This window comes from Triticum aestivum, chromosome 6A (assembly GCF_018294505.1).
Source record: "Triticum aestivum cultivar Chinese Spring chromosome 6A, IWGSC CS RefSeq v2.1, whole genome shotgun sequence".
Classification (NCBI taxonomy): Eukaryota; Viridiplantae; Streptophyta; class Magnoliopsida; order Poales; family Poaceae; genus Triticum; species Triticum aestivum.
Genome location: NC_057809.1, coordinates 235,204,275 through 235,219,804, shown reverse-complemented (window position 1 = coordinate 235,219,804; position 15,530 = coordinate 235,204,275).

Here is a 15,530-nt window from a genome sequence, read left to right as displayed (position 1 = left end):
CTGGAGGCCCAGTGCCAATTTCTGTTTTTTTGCATATTTCAGTGTTTCGCAGAAAAGGAATACCAAACGGAATCCAAACAGAATGAAACCTTTGTGATGATCTTTCTTGGACCGAAAGCAATCCAGGATACTTGGAGTGGATGTATGGAACTCCGTGAGGCGGCCACAAGATAGGAGGGCGCGCCCCCCACCCTCGTGGCCCCACGGAGCTCCACCGACGTACTTCTTTCGCCTATATATACTCTTAAACACTAAAAACATCAGGAGGAGCCACGAAACCACTTTTCCACCGCCGCAACCTTCTGTACCCATGAGATCCCATCGAGGGACCTTTTCCCGCGATCTGCCAGAGGGGGAATCGATCACTGAGGGCTTGTACATCAACACCATAGCCTCTCCTATGAAGCATGAGTAGTTTACCGCAGACCTTCGGGTCCATAGTTATTAGCTAGATGGCTTCTTCTCTCTCTTTGATCTTCAATACAAAGTTCTCCTCGATGTTCTTGGAGATCTATTTGATGTAATACTCTTTTGCGGTGTGTTTGCCGAGATCCAATGAATTGTGGTTTATGAACTTGATTATCTATGAATGTTATTTGGTTCTTCTCTGAATTCTTATATGCATGATTTGATATCTTTTCAAGTCTCTTTGAATTATCGGTTTAGTTTGGCCTACTAGATTGATCTTTATTGTAATGGGAGAAGTGCTTATCTTTGGGTTCAATCTTGCGGTGTCCTTTCCCAGTGACAGCAGTGGCAACAAGGCACGTATTGTATTGTTGCCATCAAGGATAAAAAGATGGGGTTTATACCATATTGCTTGAGTTTATCCCTCTACATCATGTCATCTTGATTAATGTGTTACTCTATTCTTATGAACTTAATACTCTAGATGCATGCTGGATAGCGGTCGATGTGTTGAGTAATAGTAGTAGATGCAGAATCATTCCGATCTAATTGACATGGACGTGATGCCTATGTTCATGATCATTGCCTTAGATATCTTCATAACTATGCACTTTTCTATCAATTGCTCTGCAGTAATTTGTCCACCCACTGTAATACATGCTATCATGAGAGAAGCCACTAGTGAAACCTATGGCCCCCAGGTCTCTTCCTTTTTATATTGCATCTCTTTTATTATCGCATCTCGTTTATTATTTTGCAACCTTTACTTTCCAATCTATACAAAAAACACCAAAAATATTTATCTTATTATCTCTATTAGATCTCACTTTCGCAAGTGATCGTGAAGGGATTGACAACCCCTTTATCATGTTGGTTGCAAGGTTCTTGATTGTTTGTGCAGGTACTAGGTTTCTTGTGCATCGTCTCCTACTGGATTGATACCTTGGTTCTCAAAAACCGAGGGAAATACTTATGCTACTTTGCTGCATCACCCTTTCCTCTTCAAGGGAAAACCAACGCATGGTCAAGAGGTAGCAATGCCCAGTCCCGAAATGAAAAATGAATTTACTTCATGTTGTCAAATAATAAATTCCTTGGAAAGTGTTGGTATGGAGGGCAACCGTGGATATGGCTAGCCATGGAAAGTGAAAGTATGGTTGAAAAAGGAAGAAACTTTATTTTCTGTTTGGGAACCTCCTATGATATATCTAGCATGGAAAGTGTTGGGAACTCTAAGTCGTTTTCGTTGGTGGGATGGATACACCTCCCAAAATGTTTTTCTCTCTAAATTTTTTGCTTTGAGCTCTAGCACCTCTACAAATCTCTACTTCCCTCTACGAAGGGCTTTTCTTTTACTATATGCAATTTTTATTTTGAGTCTCCATCTTCTCTTACAAAAGCACCAACTAGGAGGAACTATGATCGTACTTGAGCATTGGGTGTAGTTAATATGCGAGCGTGTTTCATGAAGGGATCAATGATTGAGCATGATGGGCTAGGGATAGCTTATTTTAGCATTGATATTTTGAAAGACATGGTTGCTTATTGATATGCTTGCGTATTTAAGTTATCATGTCAAAACTAGACTATTGCTTTGAACACAATAAAAGTCCAAATGTCCATGCTATAAAGAAAATAAATATGATATGACATGATAGGTAGCATTCCACATCAAAATTTCTATTTTTATCACTTACCTACTCGAGGACGAGTAGGAGTTAAGCTTGGGGATGCTGATATGTCTCCAGCGTATCTATAATTTTTTATTGTTCCATGGTCTTATATTATCAATATTGGATGTTTTATAATCATTTTATAGTCATTTTATATCATTTTTTGGTACTAACCTATTGACATAGTGCCAAGTGTCAGTTGTTGTTTTTTGCATGTTTTTTACATCACAGAAAATCAATACCAAACGGATTCCAAATGCCAGGAAACTTTATGGAGATTTTTTTGGACCAAAAGACACCTAATGGGCCAACGTTGCGCCTGGGGGTGCTCCGAGGTGAGCACAACCCACCAGGGCGCGCCAGGAGGCCCAGGCATGCCCTGGTGGGTTGTGCCCATCTTGGGTGCCCCCGGACCGCCTCTTTGCTCAATAAAAACCCCAATTTTCCAGAAATCTTGGGGGAGTCGACGAAAATCAATTCTAGCCGCCGCAGAGTCCAGAACCACCACATCCAATCTAGACACCATAACGGATGGGGTTCACCACCTCCATTGGTGCCTCTCCGATGATGCGTGAGTAGTTCTTTGTAGACCTTCGGGTCCATAGTTAGTAGCTAGATGGCTTCCTCTCTCTCTTTTGATTTTCAATACAATGGTCTCTTGGAGATCCATATGATGTATCTCTTTTTGCAGCGTGTTTGTTGGGATCGGATGAACTTTGAGTTTATGATCAGATCTATCTTTTTATATCCATGAAAGTATTTGAGTATCTTTGATCTCTTTTATGCATGATTGCTTATAGCCTCGTATTTCTTCTCCGATATTTGTGTTTTGTTTGGCCAACTTGATCTATTTATCTTGCAATGGGAAGAGGTGCTTTGTAGTGGGTTTGATCTTACGGTTCTTGATCCTAGTGACAGAAGGGGAACCGACACGTATGTATCGTTGCTACGAAGGATAAAACGATGGGGCCTATCTCTACATAGATAGATCTTGTCTACATCATGTCATCGTTCTTATTGCATTGCTCCGTTTCTCCATGAACTTAATACACTAGATGCATGCTGGATAGCGGTCGATGTGTGGAGTAATAGTAGTAGATGCAGGCAGAAGTCGGTCTACTAATCTTGGACGTGATGCCTATATAATGACCATTGCCTGGATATCGTCATGAGTATTTGAAGTTCAATCAATTGCCAACAATATTTTTTTTACCCACCGTTTGCTATTTTTCTCGAGAGAAGCTACTAGTGAAACCTACGGCCCCCAGTTCTCTTTCTCTTATTATTTCCCTTTGCGATCTATTTTAATTGCCTTTTATTTTCAGATCTACTAAACCAAAAATACAAAAATACCTTGCTGCAATTTATTTTATTTTGCATTCGATCTATCAATATTTACAACTCTCTCACGTCTGTTTGCCCATCTTGGGGTGCCGCTACCCGAAAGGGATTGACAACCCCTTTTACACGTCGAGTTGCGACTTGTTGTTATTTGTGTGCAGGTGTTGTTTACGTTGTGTTGCTTGGTTCTCCTACTGGTTTGATAACCTTGGTTTCACATCTGAGGGAAATACCTACTGCCACTGTGCTGCATCATCCCTTCCTCTTTGGGGAAATACCGACGTAGCTTCAAGCGACATCACACGTGTGTCGAACAGTATTAGACGGAGGGGGCATGGACGGTGAGAAGATAAGAGGGAAAGTGTGTGTTTGTGGTAGGTACACCTGGCTAGAGAGGTATATCGGTCGGTGTGTGCAGGAAAGAAGGAGCTGGGGGCCTACACACACCATGGGTGAACGACCTAAAGAGATATAACGAATGTGCGCGATGGAGAGAGTGCCGAGGGAGGGTGAGAGGGAGGCGGTGATACGTCCCCAACGTATCTATAATTTTTTATTGTTCCATGCTGTTATATTATCAATCTTGGGTGTTTTATAATCATTTTATAGTTATCTTATATCATTTTTTGGTACTAACCTATTGACATAGTGCCAAGTGCCAGTTGTTGTTTTTTCCATGTTTTTTACATCGTAGAAAATTAATATCAAACAGAGTCCAAATGCCATGAAACTTTACGGAGAATTTTTGTGGGCCAAAATGAAAACAACGGGCCCTGGCTGCGCCCGAGCGTGCCCCGAGGGGAGCACAACCCACAAGGGTGCGCCAAGAGGCCCAGGCGCGCCCTGGTGGGTTGTGCCCACCTCGGGTGCCCCCCGGAATGCCTCTTTGCTCTATAAATACCCCCAATATTCCCAAAACCCTAGGGGACTCGACGAAATATTGATCCAGCCGCCGCAGAGTCCAAAACCACCAGATCCAATCTAGACACCATCTCGGATGGGGTAAACCACCTCCATTGGTGCCTCTTCGATGATGCGTGAGTAGTTCTTTGTAGACCTTCGGGTATGTAGTTACTAGCTAGACGGCCTCCTCTCTGTCTCTCTCTTGATTCTCAATACAATGGTCTCTTGGAGATCTATATGATGAAATTCTTTTGTGGTGTGTTTGTTGGGATCGATGAACTTTGAGTTTATGATCAGATCTATCTTTTTATATCCATGAAAGTATTTGAGTTTCTTTGATCTCTTTTATGAATGATTGCTTATAGCCTCGTATTTCTTCTCTGATATTTGCGTTTTGTTTGGCCAACTTGATCTATTTATCTTGCAATGGGAAGAGGTGCTTTGATGTGGGTTCGATCTTATGGTGCTTGATCCTAGTGATAGAAGGGGAACCGACACGTATGTATCGTTGGTACTAAGGATAAAAAGATGGGGTCTATTGATACGTCTCCAACGTATCTATTATATAGGTAACAATGACAGATTCTGTTTTTGATGCATAGTGTGCAGGTGTTGTTTACGTTGTGTTGCTTGGTTCTCCTACTGGTTCGATAACCTTGATTTCACATCTGAGGGAAATACCTACCGCCGCTATGCTGCATCATCCCTTCCTCTTTGGGGAAATACTGACGTAGCTTCAAGCGACATCAAAAGGAATTTCTGGCGCCGTTGCCGGGGAGGATCTTCAACATATACCAGGTTCCTAATTACAAATCTCATATCTTCGCATTTTACATTATTTGCCATTTGCCTCTCGTTTTCCTGTCCCCCACTTCACAAAAAATGCCATTTTATTCGCCCCTCTTTTTTAGTTTGTCGTTTTCTTGCCGGATCTATTTTGGAGTGCAATCTTGTTGTGTGGTCATCACGACTCAAGAGAACACCAAGTTATGTGATTTCTCAAATACCAACAACAATGATTTTATTGGCACTCTGCTTGCTCCTCCTGCCACTAGTGCGGAGACTTGTGATATTAATACTGCTTTGCTAAATCTTGTTATGAAAGACCAATTTTCTGGTACTCCTAATGAGGATGCCGCGTCCCATCTTAATACCTTCGTGGAATTATGGTGTATGCAAAAGAAAAAATATGTGGACAATGATGTGGTCAAGATGAAATTATTTCCGTTTTCTTTGCATGATTCTGTAAAAAATTGGTTCTCTTCTTTGCCGCACAATAGTATAGATTCTTGGAATAAGTGCAAAGATGCTTTTATCACTAAGTATTTTCCGCGCGCAAAAATTATTTCCCTTAGAACCCAGATCATGAATTTCAATCAACTTGAACACGAGCATGTTGCACAATCTTGGGAAAGGATGAAAATGATTCTAAGGAATTGCCCAACTCATGGGTTAAATCTTTGGATGATCATACAAAACATTTATGCGGGGTCGAATTTTGTTTCTCGTAATCTTTTAGATTCCTCCGTGGGTGGTACTTTTATGGAAATTACTTTGGTTGAAGCCACCAAATTGCCTGATAATATTATGGCAAATTATTTGCAATGGCATACCGAAAGGGCTCATACTAGTAAAAAAGTTAATTTGGTTGAAGAAATTTCTTCTTTGAGTGAAGAATTGATGCTCTTGTGAAATTGCTTCCTAGTAGTAGTGCTCCTATTGATTTTAATGATACGCCTTTGTCTACTTTGATTGAGCAAAATAGGGATGCCATTGATATGTCTCCATCGTATCTACTTTTCCAAACACTTTTGACCTTGTTTTGGACTCTAACTTGCATGATTTGAATGGAACTAACCCGGACTGACGCTGTTTTTAGCAGAATTGCCATGGTGTTATTTTTGTGCAGAAATAAAAGTTCTTGGAATGACCTGAAACTTCACGCAGAATATTTTTGGAATTTATAAAAAATACCGGCGAAAGATTCAACACCAGGGAGCCCACACCCTGTCCACGAGGGTTGAGGCGCGCCCCCTGTCTCGTGGGCCCCCTGAGGCTCCACCGACCTCAACTCTGACTCTATATATTCACGTTCGGGGAGAAAAAAAATCAAGGAGAAGGATTCATCGCGTTTTACGATACAGAGCCACCGCCAAGCGCAAACCTCTCTCAGGAGGGCTGATCTGGAGTCCGTTCGGGGCTCCGGAGAGGGGAATCCATCGCCATCATCATCATCATCATCAACCTTCCTCCATCACCAATTTCATGATGCTCATAGCCGTGCGTGAGTAATTCCATCATAGGCTTGCTGGACGGTGATGGGTTAGATGAGATTTATCATGTAATCGAGTTAGTTTTTTTAGGGTTTGATCCCTAGTATCCATTATGTTCTGAGATTGATGTTGCTATGACTTTGCTATGATTAATGCTTGTCACTAGGGCCCGAGTGCCATGATTTCAGATCTGAACCTATTATGTTTTCATGAATATATGTGAGTTCTTGATCCTATTTTGCAAGTCAATAGTCACCTACTATGTGTTATGATCAGGTAACCCCCGAAGTGACAATAATCGGGAGCACTCCCGGTGATGACTATATTTTGAGGAGTTCATGTATTCACTAAGTGTTAATGCTTTGTTCCGGTACTCTATTAAAAGGAGGCCTTAATATCCCTTAGTTTCCAATAGGACCCCGCTGCCACGGGAGGGTAGGACAAAAGATGTCATGCAAGTTCTTTTCCATAAGCTCGTATGACTATATTCGGAATACATGCCTACATTACATTGATGAACTGGAGCTAGTTCTGTGTCACCCTATGTTATAACTGTTGCATGAGGAATCACATCCGACATAATTATTCATCACTGATCCATTGCCTACGAGCTTTTCACATATTGATCTTTGCTTAGTTACTTTCTGTTGCCACTGTTACAATCACTACAAAACCAATACTGTTACTTTAGCCACCATTACCGTTACATCCATATTACTTTGCTACTAAATACTTTGCTACAGATATTAAGTCTTTCAGGTGTGGTTGAATTGACAACTGAACAGTGAATACTTGAGAATATTCTTTGGCTCCCCTTCTGTCGAATCAATAAATTTGGGTTGAATACTCTGCCCTCGAAAACTGTTGTGATCCCTTATACTTGTGGGTTATCAAGACTAGTTTCTGGCGCCATTGCCGGGGAGCATAGCTCTATTCTCTGGGTCACTTGGGATGTATATCTATTGATCACTATGAAGAACTTGAAAGATGATAGAACCAAGATTTTTCCCTCAACTATGAGGGGAGGTAAGGAACTGCCTTCTAGCTCTGCGCTTGATTAACCTTCTGTTATGAGTAAACTTGCGACACCTACACCCGCTATTCATTCTGATATGTCGCATGTTATTGATGATGCCACTTCTGCTATGCATGATGCTTATGATGAAACTACTTCTATGCTTGATAATATTGTGCCATTAGGTGAATTTCTTGATGAACAACTTGCTAGGGTTAGAGATAATGAAATTATTGAAACTGATAATATAGATGAAAGTGATGATGAAGATTCTCCTCCTAGATATGAATTGCTTGTTGTGCCTAAGGGTTATGTTATGGATGAAGAAACTGCTAGAGATCTTTTAGCTTGGAATGATAGATATGATCTTACGAAACTGTTAGCTAAGCTGAAAGAAAAATCCTTGAATGCTAGAATGAAATATGACCCTGCCTTTGCTACTTCACCTATCTGTATTTATGATAAGGATTATGATTTCTCTGTCGATCCTGAGTTAATTACTTTGGTTGAATCTGAACCTTTTTATGGCTATGAATCTGAAACTGTTGTGGCACATCTTACTAAATTAAATGATATAGCCACCATGTTCACTAATAAGGAAAAAATTCATTACTACTATATTCTTAAGTTATTTCCGTTCTCATTAAAGGATGATGCTAAAATATGGTTTAATTCTCTTGATCCTGGTTGTGTGCATAGTCCCCAGGATATGATTTATTATTTCTCTGCTAAATATTTCCCCACTCATAAGAAACAAGCTGCCTTAAGGGGAATATATAATTTTGTGTAAATTGAAGAAGAGAGTCTCCCACAAGCTTGGGGGGGCTTCTCCGATTACTTAATGCTTCGCCTGATCATTCTCTCAAGAAAAAAATGAAATACTTGATATCTTTTATAATGGACTAAACGATGCTTCCAGAGACCACCTGGATAGTTGTGCTGGTTGTGTTTTCAGGGAAAGAACTGTTGATCAAGATTAATTGCTATTGAATAATATGTTGAGGAATGAAAATGATTGGACACTTCCTGAACCAATTCCTAAGCCAACTCTGAAGAAAAGGGGTATTCTATTTCTCAGTCCTGAAGATATGCAAAAGGCAAAGAAATCTATGAAAGAAAAGGGTATTAAAGCTGAAGATGTTAAGAATTTACCACCTATTGAAGAAATACATGGTCTTGATAACCCGACACAGGTAGTAAAGGTAAATTCTCTCTATAAATTTGATGAAGGTGATATTCCTCGTAATAAGTCTGCTAGCCAATGCTTGGATGAGTTTGATAATTTTATTGTTAAACAAGAAAACTTCAATGGTTATGTTGGTAGACAATTGAAACGTAATGCTTATATGATTGAACACTTCAGTGATTATATGTCTAGAGTTAATCGTGAGCTTAAACTTATTAGTAAACATGCTTCTATGGTTACCACTGAAGTAGAACAAGTACTTAAAGATTAGAATGATTTCCTCAATGGATTAGATAATAAGAAAAATGAAAATGCTGTTAGAGATGTGAATAGAGGGGGTAAAATGACTCAGGAAACTTTGTATCCTGAGGGCCACCCTAAGATAATTGAGCAAGATTCTCAGAGAACTAATGTTGATGCACCTAGTTCTTCTAGTCAATCTGTTGTTGTCACACCTGAGAATCCTAATGATATTTCTATTTATGATGCTGACACACAATCTGGTAATGAACATAAACCTAGCAATAACAATAATGTAGAAATTGAACCTGCTGTTGATCTTGATAACCCACAATCAAAGAATCAACGTTATGATAAGAGAGACTTTGTTGCTAGGAAGAACGGTAAAGAAAGAGAACCATGGGTTCAGAAACCCATGCCTTTTCCTCCTAAACAATCCAAGAAAAAGGATGATGAGGATTTTGAGCACTTTGCTGAAATGATTAGACCTATCTTTCTGTGTATGCGTTTGACTAATATGCTTCAAATGAATCCTTATGCTAAGTACATGAAAGATATTGTTACAAATAAAAGAAAGATACCGGAAGCTGAAATTTCCACCATGCTTGCTAATTATACTTTTTGAAGGAAATATGCCCTAGTGGCAATAATAAAGTTATTATTTATTTCCTTATTTCATGATAAATGTTTATTATTCATGCTAGAATTGTGTTAATCGGAAACATGGTACATGTGTGAATACATAGACAAATCGAATGTCACTACTATGCCTCTGCTTGACTAGCTCATTGATCAAAGATGGTTATGTTTCCTAACCATAGACATGAGTCATTTGATTAACAGGATCACATCATTAGGAGAATGATGTTATTGACTTGACCCATTCTGTTAGCTTAGCACTTGATCATTTAGTATGTTGCTATTGCTTTCTTCATGACTTATACATGTTCCTATGACTATGAGATTATCCAACTCACGTTTACCGGAGGAACACTTCGTGTGCTCCCAAACGTCACAATGTAACTGGGTGATTATAAAGGTGCTCTACAGGTGTCTCCAAAGGTACTTGTTGGGTTGGCGTATTTTGAGATTAGGATTTGTCACTCTGATTGTCGGAGAGGTATCTCTGGGCCCACTCGGTAATGCACATCACTATAAGCCTTGCAAGCATTGTAACTAATGAGTTAGTTGCGGGATGATGTATTACAGAACGAGTAAAGAGACTTGCCGGTAACAAGATTGAACTAGGTATTGAGATATCGACGATCAAATCTCGGGCAAGTAACATACCGATGACAAAGGGAACAACGTATGTTGTTATGCGGTTTGACCGATAAAGATCTTCGTAGAATATGTGGGAGCAACATGAGCATCCAGGTTCCGCTATTGGTTATTGACCGGAGATGTGTCTTGGTCATGTCTACATAGTTCTCGAACTTGTAGGGTCCGCACGCTTAACGTTCGGTGACGATTTGTATTATGAGTTTATGTGTTTTGATGCACCAAAGGTAGTTCAGAGTCCCGGATGAGACAGGGTACATGATGAGGAGTCTCGAAATGGTCGAGATGTAAAGATCGATATATTGGACGACTATATTCGGACATCGGAAAGGATCCGAGTGATTCGGGTATTTTTCGGAGTACCGGGGAGTTACGGGAATACGGGGGAAGAAGTATATGGGCCTTATTGGGCTTTAGGGGAGACAGAGGCAGGCCGCGCGCCCCCCAATAACAGTCCGAATTGGACTAGGACGAGGGCCTGCGCCCCCTCCTTCCTTCTCTTCCCTCTTCCCCTTCCTTGTCTCCTACTCCTACTACTTGGAAGGGGAGGAATCCTACTCCCGGTGGGAGTAGGACTCCTCCTGGGCGCGCCATAGGAGTCGGCCCTCTCCCCCTCCTCCACTCCTTTATATACGTGGCCAGGGGGCACCCCATAGACACAACAATTGATCTCTTGATCTCTTAGCCATGTGCGGTGCCCCCCTCCACCATATTCCACCTTGATCATATCGTAGCGATGCTTAGGCGAAGCCCTGCATCGGTAGCAACATCATCTCGTGCTGATGGAACTCTCCCATGAAGCTCTGCTGCGGAGTTCGCGGGACGTCATCGAGCTGAATGTGTGCTGAACTTGGAGGTTCCGTACGTTCGGTACTTGGATCGGTCGGATCATGAAGACGTACGACTACACCATCCGCGTTATGCTAACGCTTCCGCTTTCGGTCTATGAGGGTATGTAGACAACACTCTCTCGTCTTCTTTCTATGCATCACCATGATCCTGTGTGTGCGTGGGAAAATTTTGAAATTACTAGGTTCCCCAACAGTGGCATCAGAGCCAGGTTTTATGCGTCGATGTTATATGCACGAGTAGAACACAAGTGAGTTGTGGGTGATACAAGTCATACTACTTACCAGCATGTCATACTTTGGCTCGGCGGTATTGTTGGATGAAGCGTACTCTTACACGAGACTGGTTCTACCGACATGCTTTGCACACAGGTGGCTAGCGGGTGTCATTTTCTCCAACTTTAGTTGAACCGAGTGTGGCTACGCCCGATCCTTGAGAAGGTTAAAACAACACTAACTTGACGAACTATCATTGTGGTTTCGATGCGTAGGTAAGAACAGTTATTGCTCAGCCCATAGCAGCCACGTAAAACTTGCAACTACAAAGTAGAGGACGTCTAACTTGTTTTTGCAGGGCATGTTGTGATGTGATATGGTCAAGACATGATGCTATATTTTGTTGTATGAGATGATCATGTTTTGTAACTGAGTTATCGACAACTGGCAGGAGCCATATGGTTGTCACTTTATTGTATGCAATGCAATCGCCCTGTAATTGCTTTACTTTATCACTAAGCGGCAACGATAGCCGTAGAAGCAATAGTTGGCGAGACAACAACGATGCTACGATGGAGATCAAGGTGTCGCGCTGGTGATGATGGTGATCATGACGGTGCTTCGGAGATGGAGATCACAAGCACAAGATGATGATGGCCATATCATATCACTTATATTGATTACATGTGATGTTTATCCTTTATACATCTTATTCTGCTTTTTTTGATGGTAGCATTATAAGATGATCTCTCACTAAATTTCAAGGTAAAAGTGTTCTCCCTGAGTATGCACCGTTGCCAAAGTTCGTCATGCCGAGAAACCACGTGATGATCGGGTGTGATAAGCTCTACGTTCATCTACAACGGGTGCAAAACAGTTGCACACACGAAATACTCAGGTTAAACTTGACGAGCCTAGCATATGCAGATATGGCCTCGGAACACTGGAGACCGAAAGGTCGAGCGTGAATCATATAGTAGATATGATCAACATAGTGATGTTCACCATTGAAAACTACTCCTTCTCACGTGATGATCGGACATGGTTTAGTTGATTTGGATCACGTGATCTCTTAGATGATTAGAGGGATGTCTATCTAAGTGGGAGTTCTAAGTAATTCGATTAATTGAACTTTAATTTATCATGAACTTAGTCCTGGTAGTATTAGCATATCTAAGTTGTAGATCAATAGCTCGTGTTTAGCTCCCCTGTTTTATTTTTGATATGTTCCTAGAGAAAACTAAGTTGAAAGATGTTAGTAGCAATGATGCAGATTGTATCCATGATCTGAGGGACTATCCTCATTGCAGCACAGAAGAATTATGTCCTTGATGCACAGCTAGGTGACAGACCTATTGTAGGAGCAAATGCAGACGTTATGAACATTTGGCTAGCTCAATATGATGACTACTTGATAGTTTAGTGCACCATGCTTAAGGACTTCAAAGACGTTTTGAACATCATGGATCATATGAGATGTTCCAGGAGTTGAAGTTAATATTTCAAGAAAATACCCGAGTTGAGAGGTATGAAGTCTCCAACAAGTTCTATAGCTAAAAGATGGAGGAGAATAGCTCAAGCAGTGAGCATGTGCTCAGATTGTCTGCCTACTACAATAGCTTGAATCAAGTGGGAGTTAATCTTCCAGATAAAATAGTGATTGACCGAATTCTCTAGTCACATCACCAAGTTAGTAGAACTTCATGATGAACTATAGTATGCAAGGGATGACGTAAACGATTCCCGAGCTTTTCATGCTAATGAAATCGATGAAGGTAGAAATCAAGAAATAAAATCAAGTGTTGATGATTAACAAGACCACTAGTTTCAAGAAAAAGGCAAAGGGAAAGAAAGGGAACTTCAAGAAGAACGGCAAGCAAGTTGCTTCTCAAGTGAAGAAGCCCAAGTCTGGACGTAAGCCTGAGACTAAGTGCTTCTATTGCAAAGGGACTGGTCACTAGAAGCGGAAATGCCCTGAATATTTAGTGGATAAGAAGGATGGCAAAGTGAACAAGGGTATATTTGATATACATGTTATTGATGTGTACCTTACTAGTATTTATAGTAGCCTCTGAGTATTTGATACTTGTTCGGTTGCTAAAAATTAGTAACTCAAAACAAGAGTTACAGAATAAATAGAGACTAGTTAAGGGTGAGGTGACGATGTGTGTTGGAAGTGGTTCCAAGATTGATATGATCATCATCGCACACTCCCTATACTTTCAGGATTAGTGTTAAACCTAAATAAATGTTATTTGGCGTTTGCATTGAGCATGAATATGATTTGATCATGTTTATTGCAATACGATTATTCATTTAAAATTAGAGAATAATTGTTGTTCTATTTACATGAATAAAACCTTCGATGGTCGTACACCCAATGAAAATAGTTTGTTGGATCTCGATCGTAGTGATACACATATTCATAATATTGATGCCAAAAGATGCAAAGTTGATAATGATAGTGCAACTTATTTTTGGCACTACCGTTTAGGTCATATCCGTGTAAAGCGCATGAAGAAAATCCATGCTGATGGGCTTTTGGAATCACTTGATTATGAATCAGTTGATGATTGCGAACCATGCCTCATGGGTAAGATGACTAATACTCCGTTCTCTGGAACAATGGAGCGAACAACAGACTTGCTGGAAATAATACATACTGATGTATGCAGTTTGATGAGTGTTGAGGCTCGCGGCGGGTATCGTTATTTTTCTGACCTTCACAGATGATTTGAGCAGATATGGGTATATCTACTTGAAGAAACATAAGTCTGAAACATTTGAAAAGTTCAAAGAATTTCAGAGTGAAGTGGAAAATCATCGTCACAAGAAAATAAAGTTTCTATGATCTGATTGCAGAGGCAAATATTTGAGTTATGAGTTTGGCCCTCAATTAAAACAATGTGGAATAGTTTCACAAACTCATGCCACCTGGAACACCACAACGTAATGGTGTGTCCGAACATCATAACCGTACTTTATTTTGATATAGTGCAATCTATGATGTCTCTTACCGATTTACCACTATCGTTTTGGGGTTATGCATTAGAGATAGCTGCATTCACATTAAAAAGGGCACCATCTAAATCCATGGAGACGACACCGTATGAACTTTGGTTTAGCAAGAAACCTAAGCTGTCGTTTCTTAAAGTTTGGGGTTGCGATGCTTATGTGAAAAAGTTTCATCTTGATAAGCTCAAACTCAAGTCGGAGAAGTGCGTCTTCATAGGATACCCAAAAGTAACTGTTGGGTACACCTTCTATCACAGATCCGAAGGCAAGATATTTGTTGCTGAGAATGGATCCTTTCTAGAGGAGTTTCTCTCAAAAGAAGTGAGTGGGAGGAAAGTAGAACTTGATGAGGTAACTGTACCTGCTCCCTTATTGGAAAGTATTTCATCACAGAAATCTGTTTCTATGACTCCTACACCAATTAGTGAGGAATAATGATGATGATCATGTAACTTCAGATCAAGTTACTACCTAACCTCATAGGTCAACCAGAGTGAGATCCGCACCAGAGTGGTACGGTAATCCTGTTCTAGAGGTCATGTTAATTGACCATGACGAACCTACGAACTATGAGGAAGCGATGATGAGCCCAGATTCCGCGAAATGACTTGAGGCCATGAAATCTGAGATGAGATCCATGTATGAGAACAAAGTGTGGACTTTGGTTGACTTGCCCGATGATCGGTAAGCCATAGAAAATAAATGGATCTTCAAGAGGAAGACGGACGCTGATAGTAGTGTTACTATCTACAAAGCTAGACTTTCCGAATAAAGTTTTGACAAAGTCCAAGGTGTTGACTACGATGAGATTTTCTCACTCATAGCGATGCTTAAGTCTATCCGAATCATGTTAGCAAATTGCTACATTTTATGAAATCTGGCAAATGGATGTCAAAACTACATTCCTTAATGGATTTCTTAAGAGGAGTTGTATATGATGCAACCATAAGGTTTTGTCGATCCTAAAGTTGCTAACAAAATGTGAAAGCTCCAGCGATCCATCTATGGACTGGTGCAAGCATCTCAGAGTTGGAATATACGCTTTGATGAGTTGATCAAAGCATCTAGTTTTATACAGACTTGTGGTGAAGCATGTATTTACAAGAAAGTGAGTGGGAGCACTACAACATT